At 47.0% G+C, this 24836-nt stretch overlaps 1 protein-coding gene across 2 annotated transcripts in view; it reads right to left on the bottom strand.

The window, feature by feature from the left end:
* The window catches only part of fynb (FYN proto-oncogene, Src family tyrosine kinase b), a 76270-nt gene that overhangs the window by 48821 nt on the left and 2613 nt on the right, over nt 1–24836 (bottom strand). For both annotated transcript variants that reach the window (XM_080024635.1, XM_080024634.1), the window contains exon 2: nt 11100–11166. The gene's annotated coding sequence lies outside the window, so the exon portion shown is untranslated. The remainder of the gene's footprint in view (nt 1–11099; nt 11167–24836) is intronic.

The following is a 24836-nucleotide window of genomic DNA, read 5'->3' as shown; positions in this document are numbered from 1 at the left end:
GCCATGGCTCCTCTATCATAGCCGGCGGGGCATCAGATGGATCCAACTCACCGGCAGTGAGAATGGATCCGGGCCATGGGAGAGTGGAGTTTAAGTTCAAGATTCAAGATTCAAGATTCAAGATTTTTATTTGTCACATACATATACATACTTCCATACATATATGCAGTGAAATGTAATGCAACGCACCCGGTGATAGCACACAATAAGTCCTAGGAAAAAGTACAAAAATAAAATAAAATAAAAAGTAGAAAATTCCTTTCTAATAGACCGACTAACTGACTCCTAAAACGTAATACAGTAAGTGGAATACTTATAGAATAAGATAAAAAATATATAGAATAAAATACAATAAAAAATAAATTGAAATAAAATGGAATAGGTAGAAGGAATATGCCTATGTATATACAGATATGTGCATTTAAAGTGGCATGTGAATTAAAGTGGCATGTGAATGTGAATAGTGTGAGGTAGTGTTTGGGATAATACAGCACAGTATACAACAGTACGGCGCAGCAATACGGCATCACGAACAACCCTGAACAGTGATACAGTATGCGGTACAGTATGCTACGTACAGTACAGTAGGTAGTGGAGCCTAGTGCATGGCTCAGTTAGGACCCCTGGTGAGGTCAGCATTGACAGTTCTGATGGCTTGAGGGAAGAAACTCCGTCTCAGTCTCTCTGTTCTCGCTGCGTGACTGCGGAGGCGCTTGCCTGACCGCAGCAGCTGAAACAGTCCGTTGTTGGGGTGATGAGGATCCTTCATGATCCTACAGCTCTGCTACTACACCTCCTGGTGTATAACTCCTGCAAGGGGGGGAGGGTAGTTCCAGTGGTACGTTCAGCTGAACGCACCACCCTCTGCAGGGCCCGCCTGTCCTGGGCAGTACAGTTCCCAAACCAGGCAGTGATGTTGCCTGTCAGGATGCTCTCCACTGCTCCAGAGTAGAAGGACTTGAGGATCCTCACCGAGACCCGGAATTTCCTCAGCTGCCTGAGGTGGTAGAGACGCTGCCTCGCCTTTCTCACCAGAGTGTCTGTGTGAACAGTCCATGTTAAGTCCTCTGTGATGTGGACTCCCAGATATCTGAAGCTGCTCACCCTATCGACAGAAGTCCCATTAATCCACAAGGGCGCGTGCGTCCCCGATTGTGATCCACCCCTAAAGTCCACAATCAGCTCCTTGGTTTTGCTGACGTTCAGGTGTAGGCTGTTGTCCTGGCACCAGAGTGACAGGTCAGCCACCTCCTCGCGGTAGGCCTTCTCATCGCAGTCGGTGATCAGGCCCACGACCACGGTGTCGTCAGCAAACTTGATGATGGTGTTGGAGCTGGACCTGGCCACACAGTCATGTGTGTACAGGGAGTACAGTAGGGGGCTGAGGACGCAACCCTGGGGGGATCCTGTATTCAGGGTGAGGGAGCTTGACATGTACTTCCCCACCTTGACCATCTGGGGGCGGCCTGTGAGGAAGTCCAGGATCCAGGTGCACAGCGGAGCATTCAATCCTAGCTCCATCAACTTGACAGCCAGTCTGGTGGGAACTATGGTGTTGAAAGCTGAACTATAATCAATGAACAGCATTCTCACATAGGCCCCCTTCTGGCCATCCAGGTACGTGAGCGTGGTGTGCAGTACCTGGGAGACCGCGTCATCCGTGGATCTGTTCTGCCGGTATGCGAACTGCAACGGGTCCAAGGTGCGGGGGAGGGAGGCGCAGATGTAATCCTTAATCAGCCTCTCGGAACACTTCATGACCACCGAGGTGAGGGCCAACGGACGGTAGTCATTCAGGCAGGTTGGAGAGGCGATCTTCGGGACAGGAACGACGGTGGTCCTCTTGAAGCAGGATGGGACCACTGATTCAGCCAGGGAGATGTTGAATATTGTGGTGAACACCGGAGCTAGCTGGTTAGCACAGGTCTTCAGTACTCGCCCAGATATGCCATCTGGGCCCGCAGCTTTCCTGGTGTTCACCCGCATCAAAGCCCTCCTGACCTCGTGCACGGACACTGAGAGTGCGCGCTCATCCCCAGCGGTGTAACTCCAATTAGTCGGCGAGCTAGCGGTGTTGCTGCCAGACTCGAACCGCGCATAAAAGGAGTTCAGTTGGTTGGCCAGGGAGGCGTCCACACTCGTGGCTGGGGAGGAGCTGCTCTTGTAGTTTGTTATTGTTCGCAGCCCCTGCCACAAGCGTCTTGTGTCCCCCCGCTCCATCTGCAGCTCCACGGTGTCTCTGTACGTCCGTTTAGCGTCCCTCACCGCCCTCCGCAGATTGTACGACGCCGCTTTGTAATTGTCCATGTTGCCAGATACAAGTCCGTCGTTGTAAGCGGCCGTGCGCGCATTCAGAGCGCAGCGGATGGATTTATCAACCCATGGTTTCTGGTTTGGAAATATCCGAACTTTCACCGTGGGAACGATTTCATCCGCGAGCGTAGCCACAAAACTCACTACAACCTCCGTAAACTCGCTGACGTCACTTGAACTTGCTTGGAACATGTCCCAGTCTACGTCAGTCAGAGCGTCCTCAAGCGCAGCCTCTGATTGGTCCGTCCACCGCTTCACTTCCCTCGTCATCACCAGATCCCGCGCGATCAGAGGCCTGTAAACAGGAAGCAGCGAGATCGCGGCGTGATCTGATTTCCCGAAAGCAGGAAGCGACACGGGCTTGTATCCGGTCCCATCACAGCGGAGGACATGGAGCAGGAGATGTGCGTAGCCGGAGCGCTAGCGATCAGGCTACGCACATCTCCATACAAATACTGTTCAGTATGCCTGTACAGTATTTGTATTTGTAAGGTGTAATTTGTCCTAGTTTATATTTCTAATGTATTTGTAAGGTGTCTCTGAATGACGTTTAATGTAATTTAAAACACATTAATGATGCAGTTATGATCTTTTTCTGACGTGTTTGCAGAGGGAACAAAAACTGAAGCATGTGGAAGTCTGTACCGTGTGTGTGTGTGTGTGTGTGTGTGTGTGTGTGTGTGTGTGTGTGTGTGTGTGTGTGTGTGCGTGGTAGTCTCCCTGATCCAGTCGTTACAGGCGGGTACAGTGTGTTCCTCCACACACGTCAAGACAGATGTCCCCCCGCCACCTCCACACTCCCCCCTCCACCCTCCCTCCATCCACCCTCCATCCGTGTGGCTGGCCACCTCGCACATTCTAGTGTTGCTGCTGGAATAATCGGAAACACTCATCGTGTCGTTTTCTACCCTGACACACACACACACACACACACACACACACACACACACACAGACACAGACACAGACACACACACAGACACACACACACACACAGACACACATATTGTACAGACCTCCAAATGCCTGCACTGCTGCTGCACACACCCTTATTCTAAACACACCTGCACATAGACCGTACATTCAAATAATTACTTTGATCTTCCCAAATGTAACTGAGTAGGAAAAGGGTTGAGGGTTTTTTTCCATTAATGTTCAGAGGAACAGCCCAATAACCCATCAGTAGCTTCCAGGGTGATCGATCGATTGATTGATTGATTGTTGCAGATTAATTACCGTGGTTAATGAGCCAGTTTCACTGCTCTTGACCATTGGCAAATTTTTGGCAAGAGTGTACAAACTGCAGTCTGGAGCTGGGATGGGATTTTAACCCAGATCTTTGGAGCTGCAGGGTGACTGAACTACACACTGCACCACGGCGCCCCCCAGGCGAGGATCTGACAATCACAATTAAAAGCGGCGCTGACGATGATCCAAAGCTACAGAAAGCAACAAGCCCAAAGGAGACTGAGAGGCGAGATGGAGGCGCAGTGGGCCTAATTCAAGATGCAAGAGGTTTCGCTTAAATATCTCAGCTTTTCAGACACTGAAAGATGTACGTAGAAGACTGAAAATGATGTTGACCTTTTCATCTGAATCTCGGTAAGATAAACAAAAAGCAAATTTCCCCAAAAGCTGGGGAATCCTTTAAGCGTAGAGAGCGCGTGTTGTTGGGCTGGGCTGGACTTCAGCGTGTAGCCTCCTAATTATCAGCATCACATCCAGTGTATTGTGGTATTTAGAACCCATGCAAAAGCAGAGAGACTCGACTCTTAAAACTTGAGCTTAACGTGCTCTTCTGCCCAGCCGACGTTGTAGGACAACAGCTGTATGATCCTGATCCTGCAGTTAGGCACCTGGCTAATCCTGCTGGTCTACTGCGCTTTCAACTGGCTCCACTTAGGGTAAAATAATACGGGTTAAGATTTTTATATCTGTTTGTTTAGAGACTTGACTATTGATTGGGTCGATTTTTTTTTTTCCATCCAACGCCTATTCACTTGAGCTGGCAGATTGAGGTTCTTGGCGTTCTAGATTTCAACTTTGAGGGACCAAATGAGAGCCTCTTGTAAATGAAAATGAAAACCATATCGCACCGAGATAATGTCTTTCTTCTTCTCTATTCAACGGAAAACCTTGTGTTCCCCTAATGCACAGGGGCACGTCTTCAACCAGAAGTGGCAGCAAAAAACCGAAATAAAATCGTTAAAATCAGGAGGATCAACTGAGGGTGCCTTGCGAACAAAGCGACCCCCCCTAACCCCTCACCCCTCCCACCTTCCTCCGTCGGCGGCTGTAAATCAGCTGAGACGAGGCCCCTTCGTCCGGCAGTCAAAACACTGGAGCTTGAACTGAGTAGAACTAATTCCTCTGGGGCGGCTCATTAAGTCGCTGGCTTCGTCCCTGGCTTCGGCCGACCCCCCCCACCCCCCACTTCCTAGATCCCCACCCTGTCCCACTCCCAAAACCCCCCCGAACCCATGCCCTATAATTAAATCCAAGTCACCGCTGCCTGAAAACCTCCAACATGTGGAGCGCTCATGGAAACTGAGGAGGATTTATAGGCAGGTCAGTGGCCGCGCCCCTCCCTCCGCCTCTGGGCGGCAGGAAGTTTGTGGGACATCAAAGAGTGTAGTGATGCTGCGAGCTCAGCGCGACTTGGCCGTGGGCCCCCTTTAATGGCTGCGACCTCGCAACCGCCTACAGGTAGATTCTAAGTGTCCTTCGTGTTTCTTACTCCTACCCAAAGTGGAACCCAGCCGAGGTGGAACTGGGCGTCAGAAAATGTACCAGTACTGACAGCTTTGGTGGCTTTGAATCCCTAAACAACACTAAACACTATTTATTAAGCTTTTTGGTCATTGCGAGTAAACCTGGGTGGTTGGCCTCAGAGTCTTTTAAATAGATTTATCAATGGCAATTGCCACATTGTACTACATATCACAGCTTGATAGGGGGCTGCCGGCTAAAGCTATTCTGGATCAATTTAAAATAATCTGCTGCCACACGGGTTGACTCCCGGGGATGAAAAAATAAGGCTTATGTTAAAAAATAGCAGAGTTTTAACTTCAAAGGTCCAATACTGTTTCAAAACCAAAACATTTACTCAACATTTATTTGTGAAGAGGTAAACTACTTAGCTATCAAACTTCGGTACCAGTGGTACTGTCAATGCAATCGAGTCAATACCATAACAATCTAAGTATAAGTATAAATATCTAATGTTGATACCCAGCCCTAACCACAGGTCCCGTTCAGAGGTTTTGAGTTAATAACTGAGGACAACATAAGCTTGAATTTGACACGCTGAGGCACTTCGAAGTGACCTTTAACCTGTAGGGATTTATAGGGGTCGACCCTAGACTTTTACTTTACGTCGTTGAATGGCCATCACGCCTGGCTGGGTTAGGTTAAGATTAGGCTAATTTGTATGCGAGCAGCACTTCTATACGGCGTTGTCAGTCCCGGCGGGGCCCGAGTGAAAGGCTCCCATTGTGGGCCTCTGTGCAGCCAGGTCCGTAATAAGCCCGTCAGAGTGTGAAGCCATCGGACGGCGCTGCGTCCCACTCTCAGGCCCTCACGTCTCCTGCCTCCTGCACCGCTCACGGCTCTCGCCGTGCCGCCCAATAAGTCTCTGAGGCTCAGTGAGGAGCAGTGGCTGCCGTTGTCCCAGGCGTCTGATTCCCCATCCACGCCCTTGCTTTCAATCGCAGTTGGAAGGTCGTTTGAAATGGATCGAGATCTGCCGCCGTCTTGGCTCTTTGTCTTTGTTTACTCTTCTTTGTTTGTCCGTATGTCTTGGATGTCTTTCATTGTTAAGTTTTGAGAGAAGTATTGTTGTAATATTAATTGAAATATTAAATCACAGGGTGGAAGCCACCCCCTGCCCATCTTGGGTTCCCCGCACATGAGGCTCTGTTAAAAATATGCTTCATTTCTAAAGAGCCGCACACACATCTACATCGTCACCGAGTACATGGCCAAAGGTACACACACAAACACACCTGGACAAAAGACCTGTAGAGAAACAATCATGAGTACAGGTTCATAATAGTTATGTCTTCTACATTGTGTGTGTGAGAGAGAGAAAGAGAGAGAGAGGGAGAGAGAGAGAGAGAGAGAGAGGGAGGTAGAGGAAGATAATGATTATAGAAATGACACCCACGACCTTGCACGCACACTGAGCTTGCAGAGCTGTGAAAAAGCCAAAGCAATGAGATGTATCTGAAGCAGGTGGGTGGAGGTCTGGTTCATATTGGAATCGATGAGACAGGAAGGGCTGACGGTGCCACCAGCCTGGTGGAACCTCAGTCAGTCACACGTCAACAACACAGAGGTGTGTTTTCCTGCATTCTGTGGTGACCAGCAGATCAACTTTGAACCACAACACACTGACTGAACACCACAAACTGGAACAAGCTGAGAGGATGCAGCGCTCACAGCCTCCATCTGGAGCGTCTCGCTTCCTGGTTCCCGTCCCAGGAGGTGCTGTTCTCCAGGGCTGCGGTTACTAGCTGAACGGCATCACCACGGCAACCAGTGATAAACAAAGCAGATTCACCACCACTTCGTTAATGGTTAGCTTCGATAAGAGTTCTCTTACAAGAACCTCCACCGGGTTCCACCACCAGGTTGCACCACCACCTCTGTGGCGGACCACAGCCCACTTCTGCTCTCTTCCCATCCTCACCTCCTTTATCTTCAGGGAGATGGATGGATGAGAGGAGAGAAGGAAACAGACGGTTCTGTTTTATTAGCAAGCTGTAGATCACTTCACCACAGTCTCTCCTTTCATCTCTCCTCACTCCATTCTCCTCTCCTCTCTCTGGATCAGCCTATCCTCTCTTCACTCCCCACTCCTCTACCAACCCAATTAATGTATCTTTCTCCTTCACTCTTCTCTCCATCTCTTCCCCTCTTTTCTTTCTTCACACCCCTTCCTCTCCCACTACTACCTCCTCCTCTCCTCCCGATCTGCCTGTCCTCTCCTCCCTTTAATTTTGTCCTTTACTCCTTTCCTTTAATTTTGTCTCTCCTCCCGTTCTTCTCTCCTCCCCTCCATCACCTTTCCTCCTCTCTCGTCTTGTCACTCCTTGATCGTGCTTCTCTTCTCTGCTTTCTTTGCTCCCCACTCCTCTCTCTCCTTTCCTCCTCTCATGTCCTCTCTCCTTTCCTCTTCACCTCCCTCGTCACTGCCCATCCTCTCCTCTCCTTCTCTTGATCTGCCTCTCTTCTCCCATTTCTTGACTCTCCCCTCCCCTCTCTCTCTCTCTCGCTCTCATTTCCTCCTCATCTCTTCTCCTCTCTCCTCCTCTTCCCCATCTCTCTCCCCTTTCCACTTCTCCCCCTCTCTCTCCTCCGCCATTCCTCTTATTATGTTTATCTGCCTCTCTTAGCTCTTCACTCCATCTTCCTCTCCTCTCCAAAGAGGCCATTATGAGAACACGCCACGCTACTCTGTGTGTGCGTGTGTGTGTGTGTGTATGTGTATGTGTATGTGTGTGTGTGTGTGTGTGTGTGTGTGTGTGTGTGTGTGTGTGTGTGTGTGTGTGTGTGTGTGCCTGTGTGTGTGTGCTGTGACATGAATGAATGTGTGGGAACTCCAGCAGGGATGTGTGTCGATGTGACTGTTCATCTATTGACTCGCGCCTTTGAAACGATGACTGATGGAAACTGTAACCCCCTCCACCCCCCACCACCACCCCCTGCTGCTTCTGGGAATCAGGCCATAGGCGGTGGCCATTTTGAAGGAGGAAACGCCAATTCAATACAGAAAATCCTCTATTATATTACATAATGTGTGTTACTAAGTTATAAAACCTGCACCAAGACAATTTTTTTTCTCTTTAATTTATTAATGAGATGAGATTGGAAAGACGACAATATTCAAGATGAAGTAAGAAGTAACCTTTCAGATTATTCCGCAGAAAACTAACAAGCTTCCTCTGATTTTTTTAAGTGGACAGAATCAGAAGTATCATGAGCCTCAGTGTGCACCAGGAAAACTCCAGTTTTATGGGAGATTTCACAGGAGCTAGGCTAGCTGATCCCGTCTGCAGCCATGCATTGCGCTAACACAGAAACACAGGGAGGAAATTGGTATTTATCTTGTCGTCTGAAACTAGGTAAGAGTAATCTCGAATCTCGGGGAAGCCCCTCCAAGTTTGCACAGGAAACCAGAGAAACCAGGGGGCCGGCTTAAGTTTTTGGTGGACCAACTGAGTCTGTCTCTACCAGAACTGACGGAGTAAAAAGACGTGTCCTCAAGCTTCGAGCTTAAGAGATTATTTGTCACATACATATACATACGTACATACAGTGAAATGTCACGACACCCCGTGATTACGCACAATAAGCTCTATAAAGTTATTGTGCGTCAAAGTTGTTATTACTGATTTTGCGTCTACCTCCCGTTTGTGTTTCCTCCCTGGTCCAGCAAATATTACAAGTCTGGCCCAGAACATCTGGCCAATCAGGGAGGGCGTCCCTGAAATGATCTGGACTCAATATGTTTGAGAAAGGAAGGAATTTCCTAAACCACCTCAGAATTATGGGTGGTTCTTAAATGCATTTACTGTGGTGGGGGCTGCATATACAGAAATATAAATATACTCAAATCAATTCTGAACGTTGACATGAGACTTTTTTTTCCGTAGAAAAACTAAAAAAGTACAAACCACGGCGACCTGATTAACGATGTACTAGTAATACTAGTAAACCGTCCGCAGAACACATTTGTGCGTAAATCAATATTTCCGAAAATTTACAACCATCCCTGAATTAAACAAAGATATTGTAGCTTGAAAAGGCAAACCAACCATTGCTAATACATAATAAATGTTTGATAACTAATGGTTTAGTGTGGAAAAAAATACAATCCTGAAAAACGAAAGGAATAAACTTTGCAATTTGATCAAATCTCCTGCGGCTGGAAACCCAATCACAGCAGCCGTCACACAGGAAGCCGAAGTGTCACAAACAGAAATTGACGTTTTGCATTCTTTCCCCCGTCCACTTCCACAGTGTGGAATATCTCCGTCTGGATTCCACAACTCCCTGCCTCATCATGTGGATCCTCTGGATGATAATAATAATCAGTTCAACATAATTCTCTCCCTGAAGTGTCACACGGCGCAATGGGGATGGAACAGAGGTGAACAGAGGTGCACAGAGGTGAACAGAGGTGAACAGAAGTGAACAGAGGTGCGCAGAGGTGCACAGAGGTGAACAGAGGTGAACAGAGGTGCACAGAGGTGAACAGAGGTGAACAGAGGTGCACAGAGGTGCACAGAGGTGAACAGAGGTGCACAGAGGTGAACAGAGGTGAACGGGGATGCACAGATGTGAACAGAGGTGAACAGAGGTGCACAGAGGTGAACAGAGGTGAACAGAGGTGAACTGGGGTGCACAGAGGTGAACAGAGGCGCACAGAGGTGAACAGAGGTGAACGGGCGTGTATAGAGGTGCACAGAGGTGCACAGAGGTCAACAGAGGTGAACAGCGTCCAGTTCCCACTGAGAAGCCCGGGAGCAGAGGATTCCCATGCTGAGAGGAACCGCTTTCCCTCTCGCAGCCCGAACACCGTCCTGCCTGGATTTCCACAGATAATCTCTTCATCTCAACACACTCACAGGGCCTGGGAGTGTGCACGTGGGGCGTGCACGTGCCGTGTGCACGTACAGTACATGCAGGTACAGTACAGAACTTCAGAGGCAGCTCAGAAGCAGCATGGCCGCCTGTGGCACAAACCCACTCCACTATTGCGGACAGCTGGTGGTACCTGCGAGCAGTTAAATAGGTGTGTGTGTGTGTGTGGGTGTGGGTGTGTGTGTGTGTGTGTGTGTGTGTGTGTGTGTGTGTGTGTGTGTGCGTGTGTGTGTGCCGTGTCTACTTTTTCATTTGTTAAAATGTTGACTTTGCAAAATAAATGATCTTCGAAAAAAAGGCGTATATTTTCTTTCCACCGTCCCTTAAAATAAAGAACTGTCCTTGATGAAGAAACATAAAATGACGTGTTCCTTATTTTATCGATGGTTAAGACGACGTTTTTCATTTAAAAAACAGAACACCACCAGGTTCCAGTGAACAATACACAGTGGTCAGGATGTCCATTTTCCAAGTTCGGCTCATTTGCATCAAGCTGAAACCCGCTCAACTATTTTTGTTGTCGTTGCTCGGCCAGCTCATCGCCGGTCGTTGCTCCGCCCCCTGCAGCAGGAGGAAGCCAAACGCCGTTCGAGATGCTTTGCGGCGCCCCCTCGCCAACAGTGTGACCCTACCGCCACATATCAAGCAGTTCACGCGCTCACACATCACACCTCATGTTTCTCACGCTGACAATCCCAAAATAAGTCAAATCTCTTTTTTTATTTTTTTTATTCTACATACATACAGTTTTTCCTCACTCGTGCTTGCCTGGCGCCCGTCACTGTTCGCCTGGTGAACGGGAGATCCTTTCAACACGCACGTTACGTCAATGCCCACGTGCAACTTCCTAGTCCAGGATACGCCATAAAGGTACATAAAGATTCACCGTTTCACCAAAGTAAACAAATACAGACGTTTTATCCTGGATGTATTTAATGTCATTGAATGGAACCAAAAGAGAATCGTGGCCAACGGTGCATAAGAGAACACTTTCTTCATCACCGCCCCCGTCAACCAGGACGATAACATCGTGTATCGCGATATTTCAGTAGGACTGCATCGCGATATAACATTTTTGATAGCATGTATACACACATGTTTTATGTGTGCGTGTGTGTGCATACGTGTGTGTGTATGTACCTGTGTTCCCAGCGTATCAGAATCTTTATTTGCTCCACATATCTCGTGCGTAGCCCAAGCAGAGACCCTGCAGGGAACAGAAACACTTTATTATTCATCATCCAGCTCAATTAATCATGTTCAAATCCACCGCATGCACGTGACATGCCAGCTCAGCCGCTCACGTGTTACTCATGTGTTGTCCCAAAACACCTCGGGCCGTCACACTCATAAACAGATATTTATTTCAATGAGACTAATAGAAATATGCTCAGACCAGTTTTAGACTCTTAACAGAGGAAAAGGATTGGAGGGTTCTTCGTAACGACGTCCAGAGAAATTCACACAATATTCGTACGCGGATCATCGCAGCTGCTGATGATTGTAAGATCCTATTTTAAATAATTTGACTGCGGTTCATCACATTGGACTGTGTGGCAACGTATGACATTAAAATTCATATTCCAGACCTCATATGTGACATATTATTTCACATCATTTTAAAGTGAGGAATCAGAGCTTCAAAACAAGGTGTCACTTGTGCAAATCAAGCCAATATTCTTAAAGCTATGGCTTGTTAATGACAAGGGTGTGGCAAACTGGGTTTCTGAGATAAACCCCCTCAAAGTTTGCCCAACACTTGGACCCATTCAGCCAGCTCCCAGAATTGAAATGATTGGAGGACCAACAAAGCCACTTGGCTACTTGCCACATGGCCACTTGACACCCTGCTGAATAGTATTGTTAGAAACTTAAATTTGGCGATCCATCAGGTCTAAGGCCAGGCCGGTTTTTGCTGCCGATCGATCTTCACCCAATAATCGCCATTTTCTTTTTTTTTTCTTAGAGGGTATCAAGATTTCATTGGAATCTGAGTCATGTCGACTTAAAGAGATGTCCCCGACCCGACAGACCCTGTTTTAGTCGGATGGTTGTTTCTCCCAGAGAGACGTACAAAGGCAGAGCGGAGTTGAGAGCAGAACGTTGTTTTATTTTTTATTTTCAAAATCTGAATATCAATTGTCAACTTTTGATAAAATACAATCATTTAAGCCCAAATAATAGCCATATTGAAGTGGGCTCCACTGTGGTTTTAGTGGGTAGAAAGAAGACAGTAACTCTTTTCCCGAGAATAACGTGGCAACAACAGTGTTTTAATGAGTCGCATATTCCACAATAAATCACTTTATTTGGCCGGTAGGAAAAGGAGAAGAGAAAGTCCAGATGACGAGCAGGTAGTGTATTTATTTTCTGGGCAAGATAAGAATATTCTGAATGAATATTAGTTGGTCTGAGTGTTTGTTTACCCGTCTGTCTGACTGCTTTTCTGCTGGACTGTCTGTCTAACTGTCTGTCTGTCTGAGTCTGATTTTTTTGTCTGCCTATCTGACTGTCTGTCTGACTGACTGTTTGTGTGACTGTTTGTTTGCCTGTCTGTCTGTTGGTTTGTTTGTCTGTCTGATGGTTTGTTTGTCCGACTGTTTGTTTGTCTGACTGTCTCTCAAGAGGAGAGAAAGAGAGAAGAAAAATGAATTCATATGGACAGAGGTAAATAAGAGAGGTTGAGAAAATGAGAGAAGAGGAAAAGTGAATGAAAAGGGATGAACAGATGCCAAGCGTGAGAGGCTGGATGGATGGATCGGTGAATGGATGGAGGGAGGGATGGAGGTAATTTGCTTGAAGGGAAAAAGACAACCATGACAAAGAAAAAAAAACAGATTGAAAGAGGTGGAAAAAGGATGATTCACTTTGACAGAAAGAGAGAATAGAGCTTCAACACGGTGATGGACAGAAAGACTGGAAAAGAAGATGAGAGGAAGATACAGGGAAAGAAAGATAGAGAGGTGTCACGAAGAGACTTTAAATTAACCCAGCCCCAGAATTTTTTCAGAGGCAAGGAACAAATTTTCCAAATTGGCTCAGTCCAAAAAAACTGGTTTCCCACGAGGCTTGTTGTGGTGTGGAGATGGGATGGTTTAAGCAGCCACACCTGACCTGGATCTAGGTGATTGGGTTAGGGTGGCTGCATGCCTGTTGCTCATTGTTTGGGCTAACGAGCAACAGGTTAAAACCCCCATCCCCACACTCACTCAGGAGAGGAGCCTAAGTCATGACATGTTCCATCTGCTCCTGGCTTGTTCCACTAGCCTGCTCTCTACAATAAACCGATGTCTACAACCCATCGTCGTCTGTGTCTCTGTGCCGGAGGGTCTGGAAACGTCACTTGGGTGGTGTGTCGTGGTGAAACTACCACAATCAATCAATAATCAATCAATAAACCTTTATTGGCACGAGCGTTCCGATAGACTCAATACAAACAGTGTCTCGAACTGCAGCAATACGTTTTTAGGTTTCCCTCCCTCGATCCGTCTGTCTCTCTCTCTCTCTCTCCCCCTCCCTCTCTCTTGACCTCCATTGGTCCCTCTCTCTCCCTCTCTTCTACCACTTTCTGTCTCCCCCTCCCTCTCACCCCTCTCTTTCCCTCCTGCCTTGTCTTCTCCCAGTGTGTCTCTCCCTCCCTCTCTTTCTTACTCTCCCCCTTTCTCCCTCCATCTCAACCTCCCTTGGTCCTTCCCTCTCACCCTCCCTTACCCCTCCTCCATCTCTACTCCCACTTCCTGTCCCTCTTTCTCCATCTCTCCCTTACCCTGTCTCTCTTTCTCTCTCCCTCTCTTTCTCGCTTGCCCCCTCTCTCTACCTCTCTACCTTCCTCTCTCACCCCCTTTACCCCTCTATCTCTCTCTCCCCCTCTCTAGCTCCCTCTCTCACCCCTCCACCCCCCCTGTCTGTATCTCCCTGTCTCTGTCTCTCTCTCTCTCTCTCTCTCTCTCTCTCTCTCGTGCCGCCATGGTGATAATCTCCCAGCATGCTTTGATGCACTGCAGGGAGCTGCTTTTCTCTTCCAAAGGAACATAACGGACCCAGTCATCGCACGCCGGAGGACACCGTACGCCATGACACCGTACGCCATGACACCGTACGCCATGACACCGTACGCCATGACACCGTACGCCATGACACCGTACGCCATGACACCGTACGCCATGACACCGTACGCCATGACACCGTACGCCATGACACGTACGCCATAGCACCGTACGCCATGACACCGTACGCCATGACACCGTACGCCATGACACCGTACGCCATGACACCGTACGCCATGACACCGTACGCCATGACACCGTACGCCATAGCACCGTTTGCCATGACACCGTACGCCATGACACCGTACGCCAAGACACCGTACGCCACGACACCGTACGCCATGACACGTACGCCATGACACCGTACGCCATGACACCGTACGCCATAGCACCGTTTGCCATGACACCGTACGCCATGACACCGTACGCCATGACACCGTACGCCATGACACCGTACGCCAAGACACCGTAAGTCACGACACCGTACGCCATGACACGTACGCCATAGCACCGTACGCCATGACACCGTACGCCATAACACCGTATGCCACGACACCGTACGCCATGACACTGTACGCCATGACACCGTACGCCATGACACCGTACGCCATGACACTGTACGCCATGACACCGTACGCCATGACACCGTACGCCATGACACCGTACGCCATGACACCGTACGCCATGACACGTACGCCATAGCACCGTACGCCATGACACCGTACGCCATAACACCGTATGCCACGACACCGTACGCCATGACACTGTACGCCATGACACCGTACGCCATGACACTGTACGCCATGACACCGTACGCCATGACACCGTACGCCAGGGGAGATCTCTACAGCGAGGAAGAGGAGGACGAGCTGTCACACTGTACGGTTTCACCCAAAAGCTGCCCAAATCAACCAGCCACTCCGGGTTCAGTTCAGTTTTGGGGACATTTCAACAGTTCACAACATGTAGTAGAAGTACTGCTATATTAATGGAAATAAAATACAAAGTACTCTTCTCAAAAACTACCCTACTCTACTCTAGTATTGTTATTATTAGTACTTATGAGTTTGGACTTTTAACCATTGCCATTTAATGCATTACCACCAGAGCATCTGATCGAGAAAGGAGATTCATTAGGAAAATATATTTCAACTTCTTCTTCACAAAGCACAAGAGATATTTCTCTAAATATAAAATGGATGAAAGGATGGATCCATCAATTGAGGCGGATCCTTTTTATGAATACTGGTCGTAGCATCCTCCCTTTGTCAGCATCCAGCAGCTGCAGCACCACTGCAGGGAAACCACTCTGAGCTGAGAGGGATTCAGAGAGTGAGCTGAGAGTGGCCTGGAGGACAGACAGGCAGAGAGACAGACAGAGAGAAAAACAGACAGACACAGAGAGAAAGACACAGACAGACAGACAGACAGACAGAGAGAGAAAGAGAGAGACAGATAGAGAAAGAGAGAGCCGAAGAGACAGACATACAGAGAGAGAAACAGACAGACAAACAGACAGACGGACAGACAGAGACGGAGACAGACAGACAGACAGAGACGGAGAGATGCAGAGATGAAGAGGCAGACAGACAGAATAACAGAGACAGACAGACAGACAGACAGGGAGCCAGAGAGACAGACAGGCACAGACAGAAGGAGAGACAGATTGTTGATGTGAAAACAAATGACCACAGTGCCAGTGGATTCAGGGAGTTACTGCCCAGAGAGTCTGTGGAAAAGTTTGCTTATTGTCAACGCCTGCAGTCCATCCCTAAAAGAGATAAAATACAAATGCAGATCCAGTAATATATTACATATTACAATATTACTATGCAACCAATCACAACCTGATCATCTATAAATCAATGTTGTGAGAACGCTTCTAGCATCGGCATCCTCACACGCCCGCTGGACAGGGCGTGTGAGGATGCCGATGGACACGCCATCAAGTGGGGGAGACGGAACAGAGGAAGGAGTGATTCAGCGATGAAACCCATCACATCCCGGAGCTGCTTTGCATTGCAGATGAGCCGTCGCCGTCATTACCCGGGGTGGTCCGCCACGCCGAGCACAGGGGAGCCATTGTCGGGACAGAACCCGGCCTTTGTCGCTCACGCGCACACACATGACGTTACAGGGCGGCTGGAAATATCCGCAGCCATAAAATATGGATGGGAGCATTTCCATACGTAAAGAGGGAGCTTTTGTTTTGCCTCGGTACGACACAAACACTCAGCGTCAGACGCTTGGCGGCGAGAAAAACAGGCGGTGAATAAGTGATGAGCAGAGGGTTTTCCTGCCGCTCGGGACGGGGCTCCAGTCCTCCACAATATTTCTGTGCAGTTTTGAGCGATTTAAAGACTTTCCCTGGCAAACCTTGTTCAGGAGATTTTAGCTCTGTCAGTTTAACATTTGGAGCTTTGTGATCATCCGAGCTGACACGTCCTCTCATTGTGAATTAAAACGTTTCTTCACCTCACCTCTCTGTGACAACAAAGTCTATTAAAAAGCCCAACCCTTGATGATGCATGTGTCGATGCAACAGCGAGAAAAACAGAAACACACTCATTGCGCAATGCATAATCAAGCCCACAGGGGGCAGCAAGGGCCAATTCACTCCATTGAAATAATAAATGGACGAAAAACTCCACCAGCAAAGTTCAGACCTAGGAGTTTATAAAAAATATGTTGATCATCAAAACAGCTGTTTAGGTGAAAGAGCAAAATTGAACATTGCATTGTGCCGGTATCGTAAAGTACGTTAGGCCGATAGACAGACAGACAGACAGACGGGCGGCCAAACCACTGCCTGGAGCAGAAACAAAAACAACTCTGCTCCAGTTCTCTGAGTTAGGTTTACGTTTTTCAATTTTCCATACAAGTAAGAAACTAAGGCAACAAAATAAATCTCAATCTTTCTCTATGAGATGATATTATATATTGCTGTATTATAATCACAAGATTTTCCCCATAGACCCCACGGTGCCTTGTTTATCAGGCGCTGTTTTATTTAAGTGTGAATGGGTGGCGAGGTAGAGGGTCTCTCTGGGTAAGATACATTCATGAGGAACACCCTGTGAACCCCGCAACCGATGAGACCCCATTACCAGTGGATACTCCACAGCTGAGAGAGAGAGATAGAGCCTCAGCCCCCGCCCTCGCTTTCCCTCCCTCCCTCCCTCCCTCTCTCCGCTCCAGTCTGAGAACACAGTAAACTGCGATCGATCGCCAACTGACGATTTAATCGTAAATCTGCCCAAGCCTAGCAGACAGACAGACAGACAGACAGATAGACGGATAGACAGACAGACAGACAGACAGACGGATAGACGGATAGACGGACAGACAGACAGACAGACAGACAGACAGACAGACAGACAGACAGACAGACAGACAGACAGACAGACAGACAGACAGACAGACAGACAGACAGACAGACAGACAGATAGATAGATAGATAGATAGATAGATAGATAGATAGATAGATAGATAGATAGATAGATAGATAGATAGATAGATAGATAGATAGATAGATAGATAGATAGATAGATAGATAGACAGACAGACAGACAGACAGACAGACAGACAGACAGACAGACAGACAGACAGACAGACAGACAGACAGACAGACAGACAGACAGACAGACAGACAGACAGACAGACAGACAGACAGACAGACAGACAGACAGACAGACAGACAGACAGACAGACAGATAGATAGATAGATAGATAGATAGATAGATAGATAGATAGATAGATAGATAGATAGATAGATAGATAGATAGATAGATAGATAGATAGATAGATAGATAGATAGATAGATAGATAGATAGACAGACAGATAGATAGATAGATAGATAGATAGATAGATAGATAGATAGATAGATAGATAGATAGACAGACAGATAGATAGACAGATAGATAGATAGATAGATAGATAGATAGATAGATAGACAGACAGATAGATAGATAGATAGATAGATAGACAGATAGATAGAAACCCTATTTTCAGGACTGACTAGGCAATGTCAACTTCATGAGTTTATTATTAGAAGCAAATTTTCAAGCCCTCAAAATGAACTTTACAACATTTTAATGCAACCTAAGGTCTTCGTGTTCGAAAAAAACAAATGAAATACTTACAAATACTACTCGTCAGTCATTAGATACTACTTCAGTAAAAGTGTTAAAGTAGCTGATATTAAAAGGTACTTATGTACCAAAAGTTAATGATGTGGAGGAAAAAAAAGTTTTTCCTGCTGTTGCTATCAGGGTTTTTTGCTCTGATTTCAATTTCAATATTTCCGTATTTTATTTGTTGTAAATCTGGCCGCGTCACCGGGTGTTGGTCTCCATCAGTCGTAGCAGGTGTAGGTGCGGGTGGAGCAGCATCACCGCTGGAGGAGGTGGTCGCTCTCCAACACGCTGCTCTAGTTGTGTCTCTCTGGGACACGCCTGTGCTTGTTCAGGAGCGACGCCGCAAAAACGCAACTTAACACGGGCAGGGTTGCCAGGTCCATGACAAACCCAGAAGACAGCTTGAGAGTGTTTGTTGACACTCAGCTTGCTGCTGATATGAGCCTTGGTTCACAACGTGAACCTGGTGAGAACTGGCTTCACTAACATCACTGGCAACACTTCTCCTCCCGTTATATTGTGTAGTGAGTAACAAAGTTGTTCAGGGGAAATGTGTTGGAGTAAAACTCAACTTTTTGGGGGCTAAATGGAGCTCAGTAAAAGCAAAAAAATCAAGAGAAATATAATAACTCAAGTAAAGTACAGATATTGCCAAAAATACTTACTAAAACTAGTGTAATAAAGCAGATAAAAAGTGAAATAAAGCAGAAATAAAGTGTAATGAAGCCTGAGGAGTGTGCACAGCCCAGCGCTCTCCACTCACCCCCTGGATAAAGAAGATGGAATGTGGAGGAGAGCAGCAGTTACAGATCAGCCCCTGGGATCAGACACGCCACACGCAACACATGCAACATGCAAGAAAAACACAAACACGTCACAACAGCCACACAGCTGGTGATTAATGGATCTAACATCGATATCACGATTCAATCACCGTCTGGGATTTTGACTCTTGTGACAAGGTGATAGTTAAATCTAGCCTCAAAGGAGTAACGCAGTTTTCTGAACTTCAGAGACTGTTATAATCACTGAACCAAATGATCAGTTCTTAACATTCTTTTTTTGTGTATAAATATCTTATGATAGTAACAAAATATGGTCCAATTATTGATGGTGATTTTGTGATATTCAGACTTCAATATCACCCAGCACACACACACCTCTGTCCAATCAAATTCCTTTGTATGCAGGCTTTATTGATTTTTTAAACCCAATCGCACAATGACGGGGTTAAAACAATAAACTTTACTGATACAGCACCTTTGAAAGCGTAAGCTATACAGTGCTTCACAGGAAACGTAAATCATTTCAAAGAGTTAAAAGAGCAATCACAGGGAAAGAGATAAACCAACATTAAAACAGAAAATCTGAGTATCTCTCGCTCTGTAAGTTCCATTCAGTCTCTCTCTCTCTCTCTCTCTCTCCCCACCTCCACAGTTCACCCATTGCATAAACATTTACTCATCCACAACAAGAACTTCATTTCATTTCACCCTGTGAGTGCGTCAAGCGGCAGAGGCCCCGCTCACTGCCACGCTGCAGCTACAAAGAGCAGCGTTGTTGTGTCCGTCCAGTGACCTTCTGGGGTCCTGGCGTCATGCTGAGCCAGCAGGAAGGACTCGGAACGCTCAGAAACGCCCTGGACCCCCGGCGCCTGACCCAGCGCACTCCGTGGGACTATGTCACCGGACCACGTCACCGGACCGCGTCACCGGACCACTCCAGCGAACCATGTCACCGGACCACTCCACCACGTCACCGGACCAGGTCGGCGGACCACCCCGCCACGTCACCAGACCACTTCAACACCTCATCAGACCACTTCATCGACCATTCCTCCAGATCACGTCATCGGACCACATCAGCGCACCACATCGCCGGGACCAGGTCGCCGGACCAGGTCACCAGACCACGTCACGTCAAGCCCCGCCCCCACACACTCTCATTGGGTCTGTCGAGTTGCCAGTTGAAATGCCAGGAAAGGGCAACTTGTAGATGTGCCTGATGACGCCAGTGTGCTTCAATCAAGGGTTTGTTGTCTTCAAACACCAAAGTACAATGAAAACCCTGTGCAAAACCTCGTTTGTTTGTCTTTCGATTTTCAAATCATACACAACACATTGAAATGTGTGTGACGAAAATAATTAATGATATGAGTATATATATCTACATACCCAGAAAAATGATTTGATAGCCACTTGATCCAGTTGTGTGTTGATTTCTGCTCAGTCTGCAGGGGTGGATAACTCCAGGCTCAGAACGTAACGTCCTTTCTCAACGTTTTCCCTCCCTCCATGCACTGATCAGCTGGTTCCACTCGTCACTTGGACTCTGGGTTAATGCTAATTACTAAATCCACATCGTTGTCTTAAAATGCCAGAGGGGGATTTTACTTTCCGAGCCCGGAATTTCCACCTCTGGATGTCAGCTAGTATGCATTTGTGTGTGAATGTAAAAGAAAGAGTTTTTCAGTTTTCACTTTCAATACAGCATCTAACTTCAATCTGCCTCAGCGCAAAATGATTTCATACTTCTAGTAACTTGTAGGAGATGTTTGAAAACATTGAATGAACCCGTTTTCAGGTTGTGTAAAGATGCCAAAATCCCAGGATTAGAACTCCAGTCCAGAAGTCTGTGTCAACGCTCCGATCTGATGGGAGGCCTGGATCAGGATGGGATGCAAAGGTTTGGCACAAGACGATCGACCGTTTAAGGAACCATGACCATTTTTTAATAAACATTAATGGAGATAAAATGAAGACAAACTGGCGCACAGCTTTGTAGCCGGGCGGTAATTAGGATCAGAAGGTGTGGACTACGATTTCCAGGAAATTAGGTCTGTGATGTTAAGTGAAGTATTATTGAGGGAAAAAAAAGAGTTTGGGTCCGATGTGGTGAATGACATAACATGACATTTTGAATTCATAAGAAGATGGGGAATTCAGACACCTACAAGTAACTACAAATAACAAGCCGTCTGTCCGTGGTGTTAAGAAATTGTTGCCGTCCTAATATCGGAATGTGGCCTTGTGATAGGGAAGCACTGACAGGACAGGAAGTTGGATGTCTGTCGGTCTGTGCTTCCATATCACAAGGCCACATTCCGATTCACATTATATTTAATTCAGTGCACGGGCATTGAGCTAATTCACACGTTGACTCTGTCCGTCTGGATTTCAACGTGTTTTAATCAGAGCTCAACTGAAGGAGAACCGCCGACAAGATGTGAACGACGAGTCTCAGCCACATTAAACCACGAGAGAAACAAAGCCCTGACGAACCCAGAGCTAATCACCATAACTTCATCCTTTCCATGCTGTGCACTGAAGACAAGACAGCTGGAAGGCTGGCAACCTACACGAGAAACAAAGGAGCATGTGACTGCAGTGAAAATATATATATTAGACAAATTGAAGATGTGGTTTTGACAAAACAACACCAGACTCTCAGACTCTCAGACTCTGTCACCTGAAATGAAATGTAATTTAAGTTTAAGCTAAAACATCCAGGTACATTAAGGTACATTTTGAATAGATAAAATATGTGCAATTAATTTACCATAGATCCCAATTAACTATGGAAAATCATGCGATTAATCGCGATTAAATATTTGAATCAATTGACAGCCCTAATATATATATATATATATATATATATATAAACCAATCAGCCGCAACATAAAAACCACTGACAGGTGAAGTGGATAACATTGATCGTCTCGTTCCAACCTCACCTGTCAAGGGGTGGGATATATTATTATTATATTAGGCAGCAAGTGAAGTTGATGTGTTGGAAACTTGAAAAATGGGCAAGCGTAAGGATCTGAGCCACTTTGACAAAATTGTGATGCTGGACGACTGGGTCAGAGCATCTCCACAAGCACAGGTCTTGTGGCTGTTCCCGCTCTGCAGTGGTTACTACCAAAAGTGTCCAAGGAAGGACGAGCGCTGAACCGGTGACAGGGTCATGGGGCCCAAGGCTCATTGTTGCACGTCATAGAAAGGTGTAGAACACACAGTGCATGGCAGCTTGCTGCGTATGGGAGCTCACAGTGTCCATGCTGACCCCTGTCCACCCCTGGAAGCACCTACAATGGACACGTGAGCATCACAACTGGACCATGGAGCAATGGAAGAAGGTGGCAGGGTCTGATGAATCACCTTTTCTTCTACATCATGTGGATAGGCGGGGTTACGGTCTGATCCGATCAAGTATCTTTGGGATGTGCTGAAACAAAAAGCCTGATCCATAGGTGCTCCACCTCCCAACTTGCAGGAGGATCTGCTGCTAACGTCTTGGTGCCAGATACCACAGAACACCTTCAGAGTCTTGTGGAGTCCTGTTTTGGCGGCACGAGGGGAACCTACACAATATTAGTGGTTATAAGTGGTGGTTCAATGAACACCTGTACACCTACTAATTCGTGCAGTTATCTAATCAGCCAATCACGTGGCAATTTTTTCTGCACAATTGTGGAACAATTGTGCAGAAAAAAACATCTCGGAATGCACAACATGTGGAACCTTCAGATGGATGGGCTACAACAGCAGAAGACAACGCCACGTCGAGTTCCACTTGTCAGCCAAGAACAGAAAGCTGAGGCTGCAGTGGGCACAGGCTCATGAAAACTGGACAGTTGAAGAGTGGAAAAACGCAGCCTGCTCTGATAAATCTCCATTTATGCTGAGGAACACAGATGGTAAGGTCAGTATTTGGCACAAACAGCATGAACCCATCGACCCAACCTGTCTTGTGTCAACAGTCCAGGCTGGTGGCGGTGGTGTCATGGTGTGGGGAATTTTTTTCTTGCCACATTTTGGCCGTGATAATACCAATTAATCATGGCTTGAATGCCACAGCCTATTTGAGTATTGTTGCTGACCATGTGAATCCCTTCATGGCCACAATTGACCCACCTTCTAACGGCTTCTTCCTGCTTGATGATGCACCGTGTCAAAGCAAAAGTCGTCCCAAACTGGTTGCATGAACATGACAGTGAGTTCAATGTTGTTCAGTTTCCTTCCCAGTCCCGGATCTGAACCCAATAGAATACCTTTGGGATGTGATAGAACGGGAGATTCGCAGCATGTATATGCAGCTGACAAATCTGCAGGAACTGTGTGATGCAATCATCACACAGAATTGAGGCTGTTTCGAGTGCAAAGGGAGGCCCTATTGTACGCAGTATTGGTATAGTGTTCCTAATTAAGTGGTCAGTGAGTGTATATGTACACACATAGACTCCATGAAATAAGATATTTCCTCATGAGCCCGCCTGTGCTACCTGCCGTGGGTCCAGGTTCACAAACAAAAAAACAGACATTGTTCTCCGGTCGAGCCACGCTTCCTAAAACAAACTGTTCCCTTCGTGCATGCAGGTTTTACACAGCGAGCGAGGACACAAGAGGAATCTGTGCCAACCGCTGGCGCCGCTCAGAACCCAACGGAAACGGGCTTTTCTGGGAATAGCAACAGCAGTGCTCCGTCGCAGGAAGCCCTGCAGCGACCATGCGAGACTCTCACTGTGTTTCTAAGAGTTGGGCGTCGAGGGAGGGACGACTTTCATGGAAAATAAACAAAACCACGACCAATTTATTATTCCGGCTTTAGAGTTTCAATCAGATCGTCTGTGTCCCAGAATTCGATTGGGTATTGCAAATTCTTCCATCGTCTGTCTTTTCTTCAATCAATCCTACCATAGATTTGTTGTTTTTCCTCTGTCACTTGAGATATTTTAAACCATCTGACAATGCATTTCACTTCTTGCTTGTGCCCAATCTTCGCATTCTTGCCAGGAAAGGCGGACCCTGCCACAAACGCAAACAGCATATAGAGGAGCACATGCGTGACGCATATACATTGGATGGCTGTTTCTTATAAGAGTGCAAACTAAATAAAGTATCAAAAATGACATTTAAAAAAATAATAATCCCGAGGCCCCCCTGCCACCACCACTGACAGCCGATAGTCAAATATTTGCATTGAACAGTCAAATCCAATTCGATTGACAAAATTCTGAGTCGGGTACTGTCCCATATCAAATATGAGATTTTTTACAGATTCCCGCTTTAACAGTCTGTTCTCTCATGGCTCTGTTTCAGAAGCTTTTCCCCTGAAACCGCCACACACATCCGGAGAAATAGCACGATGAACATTTAGATACGGACAGATTGTCGGCTACACCGGTGGAAAGGCTCACACGCTATTCCCCTACATGCTTCAGTTCGGAGCTGGAGGCGAGCTGCCAGAGGGCCATGCAGACGGAGGGCCATGCAGACGGAGGGCCATGCAGACATAGGGCCGTGCTGACGGAGGGCCGTGCTGACATAGGGCCGTGCTGACGGAGGGCCGTGCTGACATAGGGCCGTGCTGACGGAGGGCCGTGCTGACGGTGGGCCGTGCTGACGGAGGGCCGTGCTGACAGAGGGCCGTGCTCGGGGAAGCTCCAGCCGGGCAGAGGTATGTTTTTCTGGGCATGCTTCGAGAAGGACGCCCTGAATTGTTCCTGAGGTGAGAGGACTAAAACCCAGCGATCAGCAGAAGAAAGAGGAAAGCATCTTCCTGGAGACACTAGGTACAACTGCAGACAAAACTGCTGCGATTAAAAGCAATTTTTAATACTTATCTTAATCTTAGTTTTCGTATTATTTCACGACTTTTTCTGGTTCACTATGTTCTGCCTGGTCGCTTTTTT

This window comes from Zeus faber (genome assembly GCF_960531495.2).
Source record: "Zeus faber genome assembly, chromosome: 2".
NCBI lineage: Eukaryota > Metazoa > Chordata > Actinopteri > Zeiformes > Zeidae > Zeus > Zeus faber.
The sequence above is the reverse complement of the archived record's forward strand: the minus strand, read 5'-3'. Positions and strand labels throughout refer to the sequence as shown.